This window comes from Kogia breviceps, chromosome 6 (assembly GCF_026419965.1).
Source record: "Kogia breviceps isolate mKogBre1 chromosome 6, mKogBre1 haplotype 1, whole genome shotgun sequence".
Classification (NCBI taxonomy): domain Eukaryota; kingdom Metazoa; phylum Chordata; class Mammalia; order Artiodactyla; family Physeteridae; genus Kogia; species Kogia breviceps.
This window is the reverse complement of record NC_081315.1, coordinates 115379805-115394847: the sequence shown is the minus strand read 5'-3', so window position 1 is coordinate 115394847 and position 15043 is coordinate 115379805. Positions and strand designations below refer to the sequence as shown.

The window sequence follows — 15043 nt, the reverse complement described above, 5'->3', positions numbered from 1 at the left end:
TAGATCAATGGAACAGGATAGAAAGCCCAGAGATAAACCCACGCATATATGGTTACCTTATTTCTGATAAAGGAAGCAAGAATATACATGGAGAAAAGACAGCCTCTTCAATAAGTGGTGGTGGGAAAATTGGACAGCTACATGTTGTAAAAGAATGAAATTAGGACACTCCCTAACACCATACAGAAAAATAAACTCAAAATGGATTAAAGACCTAAATGTAAGGCCAGACACTATAAAACTCTTAGAGGAGAACATAGCAGAAACACTCTATGACATCAATCACAGCAAGATCCTTTTTGACCCACCTCCTAGTGCAATGGAAATAAAAACAAAAATAAACAAATGGGACCTAATGAAACTTAAAAGCTTTTGCACAGCAAAGGAAACCATAAACCAGACAGAAAGACAACCCTCAGAATGGAGAAAAATATTTGCAAATGAAGCAACTGACAAAGAATTAATCTCCAAAATATATAAGCAGGTCATACAGCTCAATATCAAAAAAAACAAACAACCTAATCCAAAAATGGGCAGAACACCTAAATAGACAGTTCCCCAAAGAAGATATACAGATTGCCAACAAACACATGAAAGGTTGCTCAACAGCACTAATCATTAGAGAAATGCAAATCAAAACTACAATGAGGTATCACCTCACACTAGTCAGAAGGGCCATCATCAAAAAGTCTACAAACAATAATTGCTGTAAAGGGTGTGGAGAAAAGGGAACCCTCTTGCACTGCTGGTGGGAATGTAAATTGATACAGCCACTATGGAGAACGGTATGGAGGTTCCTCAAAAAACTAAAAATAGAACTACCATACCACCCAGCAATCCCACTCCTGGGAAAACCATAATTCAAAAAGAGTTATGTACCACCATGTTCATTGCAGCTCTGTTTACAATAGCCAGGACATGGAAGCAACTAAGTTTCCATCGACAGATGAATGGATAAAGAAGATGTGGCACATATATACAGTGGATTATTACTCAGCCATAAAAAGAAACGAAATTGTGTTATTTGTGGTGAGGTGGATGGACCTAGAGACTGTCATACAGAGTGAAGTAAGTCAGAATGAGAAAAACAAATACCATATGCCAATACATATATATGGAACCAAAAAAAAATGTTTGTGAAGAACCTAGGGGCTGGACAGGAATAAAAATGCAGACATAGAGAATGGACTTGAGGACACAGGGAGGGGGAAGGGCAAGCTAGGATGAAGTGAGAGAGTGGTATGGACATATATACACTACCAAGTGTAAAATAGATAGCTAGTGGGAAGCAGCCGCGTAGCACAGGGAGATCAGCTTGGTGCTTTGTGTCCACTTAGAGGAGTGGGATAGGGAGGGTGGGAGGGAGAAGCAAAAAGGAGGAGATATGGAGATATATGTATATGTCTAACTGATTCACTTTTTTATACACCAGAAACTAACACACCAGTGTAAAGCAATTATACTCCAATAAAGATGTTAAAAAAATAAATAAAATAATAGAAATAAAAGGAATACCATTTATATTTAAATATGATTAACCAACTTTGTCATATAACAACATATGTGTTTATATATTAAATAATAAGATCTAGCTGTAGGTTTAATAGGTACCACAATTTAAATTAATTAATTAATTAATTCTTTTGGCTGCATTGGGTCTTCATTGCTGTGTGCAGGGTTTCTCTTGTTGTGGATAGTGGGGGCTACTCTTCGTTGCAGTGCGCGGGCTTCTTACTGAGGTGGCTTCTCATTGTGGAGCATAGGCTCTAGGTGAGCAGGCTTCAGTAGTTGTGGCACACGAGCTCAGTAGTTGTGGCTTGTGGGTTCTAGAGTGCAGGTTCAGTAGTTCTGGTGCATGGGTTTCATTGCTGTGCAACATGTGGAATCCTCCAGGATTAGGGATAGACCCCATGTCCCCTGCACTGGCAGGCAGATTCTTAAGCACTATGCCACCAGGGAAGTTCCTGTTCCATAATTTTTAAATGGTGATGAAACAGTATTTTGAGATCCAGAAATGACTGTAATGTGATATGAAGATATCTGTGATTTTTGTTGTCACAGATATTATATTATTATTATATTGTCACAGATACTGCTAATGCCACCGTGATCCATGTGTACATTTACAATTCAAGGACATGGAGTTGGAGATTAGTTAAAATAAAGATGTCATGCTTTCCCAATCAAGTTCAGAGACCTCTGCTTAAGAACCAGTCCACTGATGAGGAAAAAAAAAAAAAAGATTGTTTAATCAACTGAGACTTGGAGATTACCTATGGATTTAATATCTCAAGCTTTGTCCTGATGAAAAGAATAATAGCAATAGCTAAACACTTACAGTAATTAGTAAGTGCCAGACATTGTTTTAAGTGCTTTAAATATGTCACATCACCTCATTCTTAGAAAAACTTTATGAAGTAAGATTTTACAGAGGCACAGAGATGTGAAGTAACTTGTCTAAAGTCACACAGTTTTGTAAGTGATAGAGCCAGGTCCATCATGGTCTTTTAACTATTGTGGTTTCTTTGTATTTGCCTGAGTTTTGTGGCAAATGATGGAAGGGCAGGATTATGTGAGACTTTTTTTCCAATTGAAAAAGTTATGAAACATATTTTAAATATCTATAAATTTGCATAGGGGGGTTATTATTGTCTAATTTATAAATTGTTGAAACTAAATTGTTAATGTCAGAAGCACAAGGAAGGGAAAACTCATGCTTACAAAGAAAGTCTGTGACTGTTAACTGTTACCAGATTTTTTTCTTTTTCTTTTTTTTTTTTTAGTACAAGCTGTTGGCGGTTACAAACAGTTTGAAATTTCTTTATAAGGTTAAAACATTTTAAAATTTATTGTTGTATGGTTGTTTGACTCTTTTGGAACTCTGGAACCACTCTGTTGTGAAAATGTCAAGGTCTTAGAAGTTTTAATAAGATTAAAAATTTAGGAAAATTAACATGGTGTTAAAACATGGCTATTATAATTAAGTATTAAATATTTTTCAACTCTAAAAATTTTGAAAAAGAGAAAACCCACAATATGTAGCAACTTTTCAACAGGGTCAAAACACTTTTTTTTCCCTGAAAGGTTTAATGAATTTAGGATAGTTTTTAGAACACACAGAAACTGAGCCAACTCTTGATGTTCCAGAGAAAGGGGAGATGAGATGGCCTGAGGATTCATATGCAGTGTCAAGCCAAACTTAGTATTTAATATTAATATAAACCTTCTCTTTTATCAAAATATTAGTTAAACTTCTAACAAGTAGATGAATTATTTAAATGGAATTAACTTCTTTATATACTAACTTGGCAAAAGAGAAAACTTTGGATAAAAAGAGAGAAAAAATCAGATGCTTGGATTCCCCCATATATGCATAATTAAAATGAATAATAAATATCATTGACTATATTATTAAACTATTTTCCTCAAGTAGAGCAGGCGTATGACAATAGAATGGAGAAACCAGTAGGATAGAAGAAAATAGGAAAAATATAAACCTGTCCACTTCATCGTTCCTTTACAGTTTAATAATTATTGCTAAGACTCAATAGAAAAAGAGAATTTAATTAATTAGTTGTAAGCATTTTTTCTAATTATAAATTATAACTAATGTGAAGGAAAGTTTGCACATTTTAAAATAATATGAATGTTAATATGAAACACCCTGAAACTTCAGGCAGTGTGTCTTAAGGCTAGTTGACCATATATTTAGTGAGACATAAATCAATGTTTACAAAATAAATTTATAATGGATATCTAGACATCTAAATTCTTCTTTCTATGCACAATTAGTTTTATCCTTTTTTTCTAAGTTCATACCCCCTCAGTTCAGTTTTCATGCCAGTGAGAAAATTGTTTTATAAATTGATGACATCTTGAGCAAACTCAGATTTTAAGCATTTTAAAAATTACTTGAGCTTCATTGTGTTTGAGCTTAATTGAGTATCTATACACTCTATGGTAGGAAGGGCAAATTGGTTTCACAAGGGGCAAAAAATATTTGTTGAATGAGTGACTAAAAGTGAACTTCTGTCAATGATAACCTTTTCAATATCTTTCACTTTTGACAATATCCTTACTGTTGTCATAGATTTGTGCATATTTTGTGCTTATTCTTTATTAAGCATATTCTGTAGTTAAAAACAAAATTGAAATTCCCATTAAAATCTGACTATTATGTTCTAGGAATGAAGTTACTTATGGGAATTTTACCAATTGTAGGTCTAGGTCCCACTTAATCTCTGTATCCTCTTAAGAAACCTTTGAAAAAATAGGCATAAAGAATCAAGTAGACTTCCCAGAAAACTGAAGAGATTTATATGACAGGGAAAGGGTAATTTCCTTGCATTGAGTACTGCAAGCCAACCATTGCTTAATGGCACCAAAGACCAATTTTCTAGAGTCCCTGAGAAAGAAGAGTGAGATCAATCAAGAACATAAACTTATGGGAGGCAATCAGGCACTCATAAAAACAGCTTAATGTAATGAAAATTTGTGATGTGGATACTTGCAAAATTTAATTTCTATCCACCAGGAAAATCCTTTTATATGTTTGGAATATTTTCCCACACAGACAAACAAAATCTTTTTTTAGACATCTTGTGAAAGTCAAATACAGTGATTGGGCATGTTTTTTGGTTTTCCAAAATGTCGTCTGCTCGATATGATCAACTATAAAGAAAAGAAATATAAACATGTGTCTGTATTTAGTGTCATTTTTTCATTTCTTAATTTTTTAATAATAACCTTTCTGATTCATTTTGTTTTATTTAAGGAATGGGGAGAACATAATGAAAATTGAATCTATTAGGCAGGAGGGCAACTGGTTGAACTGGATACCAAAAATTAAAAGCAGCTGTGCTCAAGCACGTACTTTTTGCCCTTCTTGCTTAATTAAAAATTTACCAAATTATATCCTTTAAAAATGATGCTAGCCATGTGTCCATGAATTTAGACTTCCTCCACAGTGCCTACCATATATTCAGTACAGTAGGACTTTTTTTTTTTTTTAGTTTATATGTCTGGTTTCGGGGGAGGTATAACATAAATGGGAGATTAAGAGTGACAATATCACCCTTGTTTCTTGACTACAGGTGCAAATCTTGTAAAGTATCAGTAATCTGCAATCCAAGCATACTCTCATAGATCTCAGGTTTGCATCTATTTTTGATTGATCCTTTTCAAAAGGATTGAAATTAGTATTGATACTTGAGCTTGGGATAATTAGTATTTTGTTAATAAAACTCTCAACAAAGATAAAAGATAGTACAACAGTCCATTCCAAGAACCCTGTATATAACTTATATATCTAATATACCTTTTTAATATACATTGTCATGTTATCAATCATTTCTATCCCAGGTCACAGAAATTGCAAAAATAAAGTTTTGCCATGCAGACAATTCTGAATCAATTCTCAGTTCTTTTACTTCAGTAGAAGTGGTCAGCTAAATTTTTTGAAGAGTTCTTTTTCTTTTTTTTAAATGCTAGTAGATCACCATCTTAACAAATATGGACTACATTCTCTTACTCCTTAGATTAAACTGTCTCTGGAGTTCAGAATTCCTGTATTCAGTAATTATTCACTGATCCTCCTCTATGTACCAGAAACTACGTGAACTTGCATATAGAGATGAGCTAAACACCTTACTTGCTCTTAGGGAAATGTCTAAACAATTAGTAGCTTGTGATAAATGCTTCAATAAAGCGAAATGAGCTCTACTGAGAGCAGGGGTGGGCGTTTTGTTTCTGGGGTTGGGGTGCAGGAGGAGGGTATCAAGGAAAGGGCTCCACCAGAGGAGTAATATTCACTTAACTCTTCACTGGGCCATGTCGTTAACTTAAATGTAGGATTTCCCTTTTTATCGGTATTCTGTAGTTAATAACAATAGCTTACTACCAAGCAATTTTCTTCATTTGCTCCCTTTGTATTTCTGATTATGGCAAATAAAACCGTTTTGCATATCTAGGGTTAGCTGCAATTCACCAAAGGCTTCCACAGTACATCAGATATTTGTTGACCTTTATTGGAAAAAAGTAATAATTTGCTTCTCCTTTTGTATTGTTAAGTGTCAAAAGATGAGTGGTGGTGAATTCATGGGTGGTGTGTTGATACCTACTAGGCGTGATTCCATAGGAGAAAACACTTATCCCACAGACACACTCTGGTGTGGTGGTTCCCTTGCCAGCCCTATAAAACCTCCCCAGGTGTCCTGCTCAAGTCTAGTAAGTGGAGCCAGCAATGAGCCTATTTAAAAAATGTGTTCACATTATATTTGCTTTCAGAGAGTTTCAGCTATAGAGAAAGTTTACCTTTCTGACTTTAGAAGGATGGGTAGGAAATATGGGTAAGAAAGAGAAGCAAAAAAAGCCACTCAGCCTTCATTTTGGAGGAAGGCATGAGTATAACATTAAAAGAGAAAATAAAACCCATTGCCTTTCCAGTAAGTTGCTATTTTAAGAGATAATTAATGTTAGAATTTAGTACAGTAATTTAGCGTCTTGTTCATTATTATTTATGAATAAAAAAATTTCCATTGAGAAGTTCCACTGAGAAGCAAAGTTGCCTCACTGTGCAATTTCCCAAGTCTCTCCAATTGAAACAAAGCAGTGTTATTAATTATGAACTTGTGGGGGTCATATTCCATAATGCGGAAATCTCTCCACATTGTCTGGAAGTGTTTCCATTCCAGTCTCTACAGACATTGCCATTTAACACTGATGGTGGTTTCTGTAACACCATGAACTGCCAGATACCTGCTTTTCTCAGTCTCATAAAATGAACATTTCTCAAATCTGATTTAGACTGTCATTGAAATAATGGAGTGGTATATTAAAGAATGTATTGTTCCTTAAGATGCAATTACAGAAGCCATCTCTCTTTCGTCTCTTATTTTGCTTTGATAAAAATAAATTTTTAGGTGGTCCAAATAGAAAATATAAGGAAGTGATGAAATAGTAGGCAAAATGAATCAACAAACAAAACAATTCAAAACTTCAAAATTCATATGCACAGTCCTAGGACTTTTAGATAATAGCTAACCATCTAAATCTTGCGTCTGTGAAATTTTAGCTGGCACAGTGGTGACTTTGGCTATATATGGAGGAGGAGACAACTTTCCATCATGCAGGTTATTTTCTATTTTAGGGATTTTACGTAAATCAATGAAAATAATAGCACTTTACAACAGTTCCAATGTACTTTAAGTAACAGGTCATCTCATCTGACCACTCGATGGTGTAGCAAATAGAATAGTAGTTATTATTATACTCATTGTGTATTTGTGGAAACTGAGGCTTGGCTGATAATTTGCAAAAGGTGGTGCTCACACTCATCCATAACTTGGATTTTCCTCACCATAATGCATAGCAGGACTTGCACAGCCTACAAAAACTAGATGTCAAGAGCTTAAGACAAACTAGAGTCATAAAGTAAGTGAGTACAGATTTGAAGTCTAAAATATTTGATTTTATTACCTGAAACCGATAGGGTTGTGCTACATTATCATAAGTTCTATGTCCCATTATTCTGTGATTATGGGATGTCAGAAGGAGGCCAAAGTGTTCCCCTTTGTGCAGGCAACACTCTGAACCTCTCGCTCCACTCTTCACTGGGCTTTGTGGTGACTTAAATGTATAATTTCTCTTTTTATGTGAGGGACTGCCTCACATGAACACAGGGAAAAAAAACCTCAGTAACCTCTGAGCTTCTGAGGGAAAGGAAGGAAAGATGGGAAGTCTCAAAGGTTTCCCTTTTATCTACTGAATGAGGCAACTCATCTATAACCTTGAAAAATCATCAAAATGTAACTGATCCTCTAAGTGGTAATGGGTTAAAGCCTTCTCTGTCTCACATTTTTCTTTATTAAACCTTTGTTACTCTGTTCTTTTTGTGTAGAGCAAAACCACTGGAAAGGTATGAACAGAGTTTACGCCAGAAGGGTATCTAGCCACCTCTTTAAGTTTGTGTTACAAATGTGTTTTTGTCTGTTTTATTTCCATAGAGAAAGGTGAAGCTCAATCCCCCCTTTGGAGCAGTGAACATAGTGATGGGATGGCCAGCACTCAGTGCTGGTTGTCCTGGTAACAGCATCTCAAATCTTACACTAACATCTGGTGTTCTTAAGCTTAACAGCTGGTTGCCTACAGAAAAATTTGAACAAGGAGTTGAAACACAAATGGGAATACCATAAAATAAAAGTAGTTACCTAGGAGGAATACCAAGAAATAACTAAGCTAAAGCAGGAAATTAGATGCAACTTGCAAAACACAGAGAGAAATGTCAGGGGTTTAAAAATGGAAAAAGATAATGTTATCCTGAAAAAATAAAGTGAAGATTTTGTTTTAAGTTCTGCATTATTATTATTATTATTTTTTTTGCTGTATGCGGGCCTCTCACTGCTGTGACCTATCCCTTTGCGGAGCACAGGCTCCGGACGCACAGGCTCAGCGGCCATGGCTCACGGGCCCAGCCGCTCCGCGGCATGTGGGATCTTCCCAAACCGGGGCACGAACCCGTGTCCCCTGCATCGGCAGGCGGACTCTCAACCACTGCGCCACCAGGGAAGCCCCATTAAGTTCTGCATTATTTTTATAAGCAAATTGACATGTTGGAAACATGAAAGGTCAAGATTAAATTTTGGAGAATATGGCCTAACAGGCTGTTTTTTTGAACTCTCTATAAATCCTAACAGAAGTGGATTAAATCTTATCCGCTTCTGGATAAGAAAAGATTCAATCTTAGTGCAGTTAAACCTTTTGAGAATTCTTGGTAAAGTGTTTGAAGATGAGAGAGAAAATACTCAGGATTTCTCCTGGAAGTGGTTGATCAATAGCTTTTCACTTCTCATTTCTATTCGTAGAATTACACATTATCATTATATTCAAAGGATTTGAGGCTATTCTTATTTTTGAGAAGGTAGTTTTTTTATGGACTAACTGAATACATATTGACACTGAAGTAGTACTTATTTGGCCCATTGATAAATCATAATGTTAATACAAATAAAGAATTTGGGCATCAATATTACTCTTCATTTTGAAGGGCACGGGGTCCGATTATTTACAGAAAGTTGTTAACAGAGTCATAGTGATAGCTCTCCACCTTCATCTCTTAAGCTGGAAAGTTAATTAAATTCTCAATTACTATAGTTAAGAAAATTTCTGCTGTACCTACTCTCATACTGGGTGATATGGGGATATTTGAAATAGAGATAGGTCCTTCCTTTCCCATAAGGAAACTGGCCAAAGCTAAGCAGAGACTTTCTTGTGGTTTAAGATCATCACAGTTAAATAAAACTGGGCTAATAAGAGTGGAAAGCTTATTCTGAGTAGATTTAATAGGCAGAACCAGAACAACTGGATAGGATTGGAAAGGGAATTAGAGTTTTACTTGATGTAGAGAAGAACAGTTCAGGAATTTGTTTCCAAAATGGAATAGACAGCCCCTTGTGGTCATCATTCCCTCGCTGGAGCCAAAGCTGGAGGAGATGCTGAATAAAAGATGCATGTTGAGGGCTTCCCTGAGGGCTTCCCTGGTGGCGCAGTGGTTGAGAATCCGCCTGCCGATGCAGGGGACACGGGTTCGTGCCCTGGTCCGGGAAGATCAAGAGCCTAAAAGAGAGAGCAGCAGGAGGGAAAAGGACCCCGTTAATGCTAGATGTGCAAAACTATGTTTATAAAATACATCAATTCATTCATTCATTCATTTTTAAGCATATCTTATATGCCAGGCACAGTTCTAGATGTTGGAGATACAGTCATAAACAAAGGAAAATAAAAAAATCCCTGCCCTCATGGTGCTTAAACTTCAGTGACGGGAGAGACAATAAACAAGCAAAATGGTTAAAATAAGCAGCTTGTCAGAGGGTGAGAAATGCTATAGAGAAAAATAAAGTGGTAAAGGAGCTGAGGGAGCAGTAGAGCGAGATGTCACGGGGGCCTCAGTAATAAAGTAAGCGAAGACTTGAAGGAGAGGAGAGAGTGGGCCAGGTGGCTCTCTAGGGAAGAGCCTTCCAGCAAAGAGAAGAGCTGGTGCTGGGTCCTAAGTTTGAAGATGTCTGGTGTGTAGGAATCATAGCAAGGAGATCAGCATGGCTGGAGTGGGGTGAGTAGTGACAAAGAAGCACAAGGTCAGCTCATCTCAAACAGAAGGGGATCAGGCTTTTGTGTGGAGATGCAAAGCCAGTGGACAGTTTTTAGTTAGCAACTGACAGGATTTATCTTCCATTTCAACAGGCCCACTAAGGCTGCTGTGTTGAGAATAAAATGGTGTAGGAGTATTCTGGGATGGCAGAGCAAAGATGGAAGGCATGGAGTGGAGTGGAGCAGTGCAGATGGTGAGAAGAGACTGGATTCCAAAAACACTTTTAAGGATAGAGCTCAATGGATTTGGTGATAGATATGAAGTTAAGAGTGAGAGAGAGGAATACAGCATGGCAACAAGGTTTTGGCCTGACAAGTGCCATCATAGACTTGCCATTTACTCAGATGGGGAGGACTTCTGTGAAAAAGAAATAGAATAGCATTCGTAATATTTTTTTGACCATCTCCAAAGGATCATCCCTACCTATATTGATTTTCACAAAACATATTACCTACTGGGACCTTTTTGACATTCCAATTTGGAGATGAACTGAAGTTTTGCAATTCAGTACGTTTTACACTGTGCAGAAGGCTCACACCCAAGTTATCGCTTGTAAAGCACTTAACACAGACCATGGTCCATAGTAAACACTCAATAAATATTAGCTGTTATTAGAATTTTTTGTAGTGTCAGGCTGTTGAGAGGTTGATGCTATTTCATATTTATCAAAGGTTTTGTCTAGATCTCTAGTTTGTTCTACTAGGTGCAAACAAACAATAAAGGAGGTAATATATTATTTCTGTAGTGCTAAAGAAACAGGTTAATGACAAGTAGCCCCTGGAAAATGGGCGATTTTTTAATTAGTTGCAACAAATAGCTTTTTAAAAACAAAAGCCCAAACAAAGCTCTTTAAAGGTGATTTCCTTCATTATGTAGATGGAAACCAGAAGCCCACAGATGTTAAGTGATTTGTTCAAAGTCTACATGCTGATATGCAAGAGTCAGGACTTGAACCCAGAATTCCACCTCCCAGTGCTCAGCTATTTGGACCACAACAATATTATCTCTTTTGTTTGAATCCAAAAGGCATTTGTACAAAGATTCCATGTGTTTTCAAGCGACTGCTTTTATATTCTTCAGAGACAAAAAGGTCCCCTCCTCCATTGTTTGTGCCTTTATTTTATGTATGGATAGAAAATAAATAGAAGTCATAAAAATGTGACCAGAGCTGTCATCTTTTTACCCAAAATAAGAGTCCAAATAGCCACCCTCCACGCAGAGCAGAGCTCTAGAAATGTGTAATTCAAGTCACCTGGTACCATGGGCTCTGCAGGTGTTTGTAACACACACCCTTTACTGGTAAATGGTTTCCTGGTGTTTCATTTAGTCCCAGTGTCAGTGCATAAAGAAGGAAATCTCAGACATCAAAGGAAGAAAGAAGATGAAAGGATCCCAGCACTTTAGAAACAAGACATCGTCAGCTCTACCGTTTACTCCCCAACAATGCTTGTCCATACTCAACCCCAAGCAAAGTGACCGGGAGAGCGTCCACAGATCTGGTAGGCAGATGTTGGAATATATGTTAGCTATATTGCCAGTTGTCATCTATACACATGTACACACATGGGGTAGGGCAAAGAAAGTGGTTGGGGGTTGATGCTAAAACACTGGCATCGACTCCTGCGGAGATGCCAGAGAGGAGTGCATGCCCTTATCAGTGCTTCTAAGACCTTTTGGTGGACACAGACTAGGACACTGGCAGGAAACCTGATGGGTAAGGATTGACCTGTGTCCATCATGTCAATCAGATAGGTTGCTTGAAGCTATATATCTAGTAAGTGCCTCAAGTAATACTAAAAGAAGCCCTCTTACCTTTGATTTTAAGCAAACCAATTCATTCAACATTAATGACGATACCATGCCAGGCACTGTGTGTCAGACCCAAGAGAGGAGACACTTCTAGTTCTGGCATTTTGGAAGTACAAATTGAAACAGTTTAGTAGTTTCCTCAGACCTGCTGGAAGAGCTTAGCTAGTTAAGTCAAAGGACTGATCTTCAGCAAGGAATAAGACTAATTTACATAATGATTTTAAAGCTGATACAGTGCTTTTACCTACACATTTTCATTTTGATGTTGATCCAGCCAATAAACCTGTGATGTAGAGAAAGCGGACACCTCCTATAAGCCTACTTTGTTTAGACATACAACGGTCCTTGGTTGAATTAGCAAAACCTATAATTAGAAAATAGGCGAATAGGCAACTCAGTCTAGCATGATGGTTCTCAAAGTGTGGTCTCCTGCAACATCAGTATCACTTGGGAGCTTATTAGAAATGCAATCTCTCAGGCTCTGCTCTAGACTTAACCAGAATCTTTGAGGCTGGAGCCATGCAATCACCTCTAGGTGATTCCATGCAGGCTAAAGTTTGAGAACTGGTCTGGTAAAGAATTTAGAGTTAGAAAAAATGGGTTCTGTTTCAGGATCTAGCACGTACTAACTGCAGGCCACTTAACAGTCTCTGAGTAGGCTTCCTTACCTACAAAGCTGAAGTTGATAACGCCTACCCACACTGCTTAATCTGTATGGTGGGCAGAGGAGGGGTATTTTGGAGTGATGAAAATGTTTTGGAATTAGATAGAGGTAGTCGTGGCAGAAGACTGTGAATATACTGAATGCCACTGACTTACTTTAAAAAAAACTTTAATTTTGTTATGTGAATTTCACATCAATAAATTTTTTAAAAAATCCTATTCAACTCACTTCCCAACTGAATGAAAGAATATGCATGAAGGCTCATTGCCAGTCAGAAGGTGCTATACATATGTGGGCTTATAGGAAGGCTATTCAGAAAGTAACTTTCCTCAGGTACTTTTATTTTTCCTGAGAAACAGAGAGCCCTGTCATTTAGATATTTAGCAACTGTTGCCAAACAATGTGGCATTTTAAAGAAAACATTTTATTTTTACGGTACCTTTCAAACAACTGTCAAGGGGTGAATTTGAGGTAGGCAGAGGGGAACAGTAGCTGCAGCTGATGTGGCTAGTATCAAGAGATACAGTCCTACACCTCCAGGTCATACATGCACCCAAGTTACTCCAAAAATGAAAGTACACGCATGTACTGAGAAACTTTTCACTCAGTCTGATATCAATTCTCTTCTCCTTTGTTTGCTCATTCCAAGATAATGGAGTTCCTGTGTGCTCCCTGAAAAGATGAGTTGAGAGTATATGTACTGCCACTACCTGAGTTTTGACTACTCAACAAAAGCAATGGCTTGTTTCTATCCTATATGAGTCTCTCGAGGGCACTGACCATGTCTTAGGCATCTTGACCACCCCTAAAATGCCTACAATTAGTAGCACTTTAGTAAATGTCAATGTACGACAATGGCTTGAAATGGATGTTTTCCTGTAGGGCTCCTGGGACAATTTTTCACTACAGAGATTTGAGGACCAGAGGCTGAAGCACTAATTTATAAATCCGGTGATGTCATGGCTACCACCATATGGTAGATTGTGAATAATCCAGTTTATAGAAGCTCAGAAGTTTACTCACATTATCAGAGGTCTTGTCAGCCTGACGCAGTCTTATCCGGGGTTGCCTTTTCAGCTTCTCCCAGGCGAAGATGGAATCAGGAGAAGGAAAAAATTGTGATTCCATGTTGTCAAGATGCTGCCTGTTTTTGTGTGGAACCGAGTGATTTCAGATTACGTTTGTAGTTGGCTGCTCCTTAAAGATTAGTTTTAGAGTTCTGCCTACGTTGCAGGAATTCTTTAGTGTTCTTTTCATGGAAATTTTTATACATACATGAAAGTAGAGAGAATAGTATGAGTGAACCCCCATGTGCCCATCCCATAGATTAAACAATTTTTAACTCATGGCTAACCTTGCTTCTTCCACATACCCTAACTCATCCTCACTTTCTGCAGAGCATTTTAAAATAAATCTTACACAGCGTGTTACTTCATCCACAAGTATTTCAGTTGTTTCTTTTTTAAAACTTTAATTTTTATTGTATATTGGAGTATAGTTGATTTACAATGTTGTGTTTCAAGTGTACAACTGATTCAGTTATACATACACGTATTTCTTTCTTTTTTTCTTTTTTAATTTAAGTGTTTCTTTATTTGGCTGCACCAGGTCTTTGTTGCAGCATGTGGAATCTTTTTAGTTGCGACATGAGGGATCTAGTTCCCTGACCAGAGATTGAACCCGAGCCCCCTGCATTGGGAGTGTGGAGTCTTAACCACTTGACCACCAGGGAAGTCCCTCTATTCTTTTTTAGATTCTTTTCCCATATAGGTTATTGTAGAATATTGAGTAGAGTTCCCTGTGCTATACAGTAGGTCCTTGTTGATTATCTATTTTATATACAGTAGGATGTATATGTTAATCCCAACCTCCTAATTTATCCTCCCCCCATGTTTCCCCTTTGGTAACCATAAGTTTGTTTTCAAAGGCTTTAAGTCTGTTTCTGTTTTGTAAATACGTTCATTTGTATCATTTTTCTTTTAGATTTCACATATAAGTGATATCATATGATATTTGTCTTTGTCTGACTTATTTCACTCAGTATGATAATCTCTAGGTCCATCCATGTTGCTGCAAATGGCATTATTTCATTCTTTTTTATGACTAATATTCCATTGTACATATGTACCACGTCTTCTTTATCCATTCCTCTGTCGATGGACATTTAGTTTGCTTCCATGTCTTAGCTATTGTAGATACCACTGCAATGAACATTGGGGTGCATGTATCTTTTCGAATTATGGTTTTCTTTGGATATACACCCAGGAGTGGGATTGCTGGGTCATATGGTAGTTCTATTTTTAGCTTTTTAAGGAACCTCCATACTGTTCTCCATAGTGGTTGTACCAATTTACATTCCCACCAACAGCATAGGGGGGGTCCCATTTCTCCACACTCTCTCCAGCATTTATTGTTTGTAACCTTTT

At 37.2% G+C, this 15043-nt stretch overlaps 1 protein-coding gene and 1 long non-coding RNA gene across 3 annotated transcripts in view; one reads left to right on the top strand and one right to left on the bottom strand.

Annotated features, from left to right (window-relative positions):
- The window catches only part of LOC136794397 (uncharacterized), a 304826-nt gene that overhangs the window by 11146 nt on the left and 278637 nt on the right, over nucleotides 1-15043 (bottom strand). The window lies entirely within an intron of this gene.
- The window catches only part of DKK2 (dickkopf WNT signaling pathway inhibitor 2), a 107006-nt gene that overhangs the window by 68435 nt on the left and 23528 nt on the right, over nucleotides 1-15043 (top strand). The gene's annotated exons all lie outside the window — the stretch shown is intronic.